We start from the raw sequence: 5776 nt of genomic DNA, 5'->3' as shown, positions 1-5776 counted from the left end.
TGCAATGAAGCCTGTAATTTATTCACTGTTATATATTCACTCCAGCAGGAGGAACACCAGAGAGATGGAGGCTTACCTCACAGGAGGAACCTCTGCACTACAGCATGCCTCTCTCTCCCTCTCTCTCTCTGTCTCTCTCCCATATTTTTGGGGTTGGGTATAACCTAAAGGCACCTTGCATTTCTAAGCTGTGATTGGCTGGAGGTTTAGCCAATGAGAGCAGTTGGAACTGAGCATTTTCTTGGGGTGTTTGAATCAGGACGCAGAGTGATAATGCTGCTGTCGATTCTGCTCTCTCTTTCTCTCCATCTCCCTTTGTCTCCTGTTTACTGTTGACGATTTATTCCCCTCCTCGTGTCTCTCCTTCTCTCACTTTCACTCTCATTGACAACATCTGAAATGTGAAATATGTCTTTGAGTACACTGATGCCTGCCCTGACAATTTCCTCCTGAGATTTTCTCTGGTCTAACCTTTTACCTGTCTGCTGGCTGATAATACACAAAGATCAGCGGTACGTTTTGGAAAATGCTGACCGTGTTCACGGTGTTGTTGCAGACAACTGTGTGAAGAAACAAAAAGAAGAGCAGGCACAGAGGCGCAGCAGAGACTGACAGCTTGAGAGACTCGATGAAGCGTTGTGGGGAGGGGAGGAGAAATTGAGGTTAATGCAGACTGACTTGGGGATGAAAGTGTAAGGTGAGGAAATGTGGAAGATATGGTGGAACAGCAGGATGAAGGAGGGAGCTGACAGCTGTTTGACAGGCAGAGGCAGAGAGTGCTGAATGAGCTTAAATACTAAGCTTACTGCACGCACTCCTATGCCAACATTTACCAGAACAATGCATTCAAAGTGTATGCTGTGCTAATGGACGTGCAAGCCTTCATCAAACACTTTCCCACAATCCCAAAAGATTGGACTGTCACATGAACTCTGGCTTTAGGCAATATGATCTGATCCATTTTTACATAATTTAACAGTCGTCCTAAAGTAAATCAAATGATGCTCTGTGTCAGCCTGTTTGTGTTTAAGCTTGTTTGAACCTGGGGTAGGGTGTGTGTGTGTGTGTGTGTGTGTGTGTGTGTGTGATAAGGTTTCCTCATTAGTGGAGTCAGCCTGAATAATGCAGGCAGGTGTATTGTTGTGGCCAATGGGCCAGGTGCTAATATGGCTATCTGAGGGTGGAGGGTCAGACACAGCATGACTTTAATGGATGTCACCATGGGAAAATGAAACCGGACCACTGAGCTCATGTGACAACCCGTCCCGTGTGTGTGTGTGTGTGTGTGTGTGTGTGTGTGTGTGTGTGTGTGTGTGTGTGTGTGTGTGTGTGTGTGTGTTTTACCTTGAGGATTTATAGCAAGTCTTTACCTTGTTTACTTAATAAAGAGCCTTGCTGGTTCTCAGAGAACAAAAAACTCTGTTAATGTGAAAAGATATCTTTGCTGGATTTAAAAATTATATGGTGGAATGAATTATAGCTGACTGAATAAAAGAATATGTTGACCTTGAAGATATTATTTTCACTTCTTATTTTGAGGATGTCTTTTCAGCTTCTTTTTGATGTGTCAGACTGGTGTTTTGCCTTATGGTTACATTGTGACCTACTCATCAGGCAAAGAACAAACGCATTGCTCATAATGACAGTTTGGGACTAAGATCAAACATGATCTTTGTTTTGCAAAGTGCAGTGAATAGAGAGGACATTCATTCTCAATATACAGTCACATGAAAAAGAAAGTTTTCACAGGACTCTATGGAGTCACCTCCTAATTTAGTAGATTGTAAAATTACCTTTAGCAGCAATAACTTGAAGTAATTTGTTTATGCACAGTTCTCTTAAGGTCCTGCCAGAGCATTTCAGTTGGATTGAGATCTGAACTTTGCAGCACCCTGATTCTTTTCTTTTTCTGTACTTAGGATCACTGTTCTGTTGCATGACAGCCAAGCTTTAGCTGTCAGAGAGCCTCACATTTGACTCTAGAATACTTTGGCATGCAGAGGAGTTCACGGTCAATGACTGTGAGGTGCCCAGGTCCTGTCTCTGGAAAAGTCACCCCTTCTACCATCATGTTTGGCAGTTGGTATGAGTTTTTGCGTTGATATACTGTGTTTGGTTTTCACAAAATATGGTGTTGTGCGTTATGGCCAAACATCTCTACTTAGATGTCATTTTTTCCGGTGATATTGTTCCAGAGGTCTTGTGGTTTGTTCAGATACAACTTTGCAACCTAAGTTGTGATGCCATGTTGTTGTTGTTTTTTTTTTTTTAGAGAGAAGAATCTTTCTCCTGGCAAGCCATGCTTGTTCAGTCTTTTTCTGATTAAACTCTCATAAACTTTAACATGCAAGCTGAGGCCTGTAGTGCTTAGGACATAGTTATTGGGCTTTTTTGCAATTTCTCTGAGCATTGCACGATCTGACCTTGGGGTGACTTTGCTGGGATGTCCAATCCTTTGAAGTTTGTGATATTGTGTTAACACACACCTGAATGCCCCGGACCACCAAACTGCCACAATGTTGGCTTTTATAGAGGAGGTCATACTTGATGCTGATGATCAGTTAATTTAGTGTGTGTGTGTGTGTGATTAGCAGCACCTGGCTGTTACTTACCCTCTCAGTTCCCATGGAAGCAGGTATACTTAGTTTTTCACAGGACTCTGTGCACCAAATTTGCTCCAGATTTTCTTGTTCACATGACTGTATATCAAGGACCCCCATTATGTATAGAATTATTATTAGTTTGGATAAGTGTTTAGAGCAGTGCAATCAGTAGTCCTGTGTATTTATGCATGTGACCTCTACCATTCTACCATCCTCTCATACTGCCCTGGGATGCCATAACTGTGCCAACAGGCTTGTTAAACTCTAATTTTAGGTTTAATCTTTAGCGGTGAGACCTGAGATGTCCTGACATTCTTCCTTTGATACCATTAAAATTGCCTTAAGCATGTGTTTGGTAAGCCAGTACAGGTTATTTGTGCCAGATAGTGGAGAAGAAATGAAAGCAAATTATGTCACACTCAACTTATCTCAAATGTCTGCCACTTTTTGTCCTGTATGCATGAGTATGTTTAAATAATGTGATACACACACCATCTCTCAGTTTCATTAATTTGGGGGATTTTCTTTCTTTTCTTTTTTTACCTGTGTATTGTATAGTCAGTCTCTATAATTATTCTGGGAAACAGACTGTTGCTTAATACATACTAACTTAAGCTGGGTTTGGCTGTAAATCAATGCATAACATACATTTCTACTCTGGCGGGGTGAGGGGAACACAGAGCAGTGCATTTACTGCACCTTGGAGGTTAAAATAGGCATTGCTAGACTAAAGATTCAGAATGACCAACATGCACTGTATATAAATACACACTGGCACACACAAAGACACACTTCAGACTAAATACAGGTTTGTGTACAGTAAAGGTGTAGAGGGTACTTCACCATCACATGCACTGTGCATTAGTGTCCCCTGATGGGAAATGGGCACTCAGTTAAAACTCAGTACTTTACATGTTTATGTATTATGCATATTTTAGAGTTATTAAAGCACTTAACTTGTTTTTCCCTCAAAGGTTGTTCTATAATTATTTTTGATTATAAACTAATGATTCCAACTCTACTTAAATCTTTTTAAATAGAAATGTGAAGACAGGAAAAAACTAGGAGCAACTATGATGGAAACTAATGGGGATTCAAATCAAGATAATATGAACAGAGACCAGATTTACATTCAGTTCCTTCAATATGAGCACCTGATAGCTGGTGTCGTATACTTCACATGAACTGAGAGGCCAGAGTGGCTTAGAATCTAATTACTCAAAATTACGTCAGGTTTCTAACAAAAGTGATCTGGTGAAGAATCAGTTTGCTGTGGTCAAAGAACATTAAAGTAAAATGTAAAAATGTAAATATGTAAGTATTTCCACCAACTATAATTTCCTCTACCAAAATTATCTCATTTCAATAACAAACATTGATGCCTGTGTGCATGTGTACAAGCCCTTCTGTCCTGCTTGACAATTTCATTTACGATGTCAGGGAAAACGAATACGCAGTATCTTATCTATTCAAGACAAAGCTTGCGCTCTTTCTTTCTCCTTCTCTTTCTATCCACCTTCTTTCTTCCATCATCTCTTTCCTGCTGAAGGTCAGACCAGGTGTGAGTGCAAAGTCTTATCTGGGTGCTGATGTTTGCAGGAGACTGGACTAACTTTTATCAAAGAGAGAAACCTTCAAAGCCTTGTGTAACACTGTCACTCGCTCTTTATTTCTGCTCAGAATATTGCAGTAATGAGGGGATCCCAGCTTATCCAGCTTCTAAGTTCTTCTTAAGCTGATCAAAGGATGCAAACTCAGACTGGTGGGTGGTTTTGCATTGCTCAGTAGTCTGTTATGATCTTACCTGAGCCCCACATTGGTTGCTTCTGCTCTTCGTGATGCTCTTCGTGATCCCGCTGCTTTGACTAGTAGAGAGTCCAGAGGTCAGTGTGCCAGCCAGCGTAAAGTACCACAGAGATACCGTCCTCTTTGTGTGGAATAAATAAAGTATTCTCACATTATTGTAGAGATATAAATAAATAAACACTCAGCGTCGTGAGCGCATAACTGGCACCAGTCAGCTGGAGAGTGAAGAGGGAAATGCTCGGTGCAGGCAGCCACATGCCCACAGAGTGGCTGCATCAAACGGCAAGCATCTTGATGTTCAGCTTCTTCATCTTCGGTTCTCTCTCTTTATCCTCCTCATTTCAAATAGCTTGTAATCCCTCTCTGTGTCTCTCTGTATTTTCTCTGTGTTTTCCTTTCATGCTGTCACCTCTTTCCTGGGAGTGAAGGAAACAAGTGCACAAGATTCCAGTGGCTAATTCTGCTTCTTAGGACGGGGGAACCTAATATGTGAGGACAACTGTGGAAGGAGGGAGATACGGGCAGAGTGGGAGTGTGTGTAAGGAAAAGGAGGGGTTGGAGAGAGGAGGGGAGACCCAGCAACGGATGGCAGATCAGAGGAAATAAGAACTGGAGTGTATATGTGGGTGTGTGTGTTTTGAAGATTGTGGCAAGTCACTGAAACTTGAAAGAAGCTGTTGACATGGGGAAGCAAAGGGAAGTATAATTGGTGGATGAAACAGATGGCCTGTGGACAGATAAGTTGTGTGTTTTTGTGCTTGTTTGATCTAGAAACGGGTTCTCACACAAACGCCTTTCCCCAACAGCTTTCTTCCTCTCACATGTTAAATGATCAGGTTGTGCTAATGAATAATGAGCAAATCACTGTTCAAATACTGCTTGATGACTCTGCTTATTGGTTTAATCCTGTCATGGCAGGCCGCCGTGCAGGCAGGAAGGAGGACCCCAAATAGCAGACTCGGGACAGGTGTAATTCATTCACTCGCTTTATTTACCCCAATCTGACAGACATTAACATGAGCTCTCCCTGGCATACACTTAACGGAGAGACGTGAAACTAACTAGACTTGACTTGAGCAAACAGACGTACATGCAGGACAGCAGAGAACAACCATCAATGACGCGACAAAGAACAAAGCAAACCCAGGGGCTTAAATACATACAGAAGGCAATGGTGGGTAACAAGAAACAGCTGGGGAACACAGGGCACAGGTGAACAGAATCTACCTAATCAACAAGGGAAGACAACTAGACAGGACACACAGGGAGTACTAAACTATCAAACTAAAACAGGAAGTAAACAAAGACATAATGCAGACTAAGCACAAACCCATAACCAACTGAAGACCCACATGAGAGAAACCAAA

The sequence above is a fragment of the Archocentrus centrarchus genome, chromosome 5 (assembly GCF_007364275.1).
Source record: "Archocentrus centrarchus isolate MPI-CPG fArcCen1 chromosome 5, fArcCen1, whole genome shotgun sequence".
Taxonomy (NCBI): domain Eukaryota; kingdom Metazoa; phylum Chordata; class Actinopteri; order Cichliformes; family Cichlidae; genus Archocentrus; species Archocentrus centrarchus.
Note: the sequence above shows the minus strand (reverse complement) of the source record.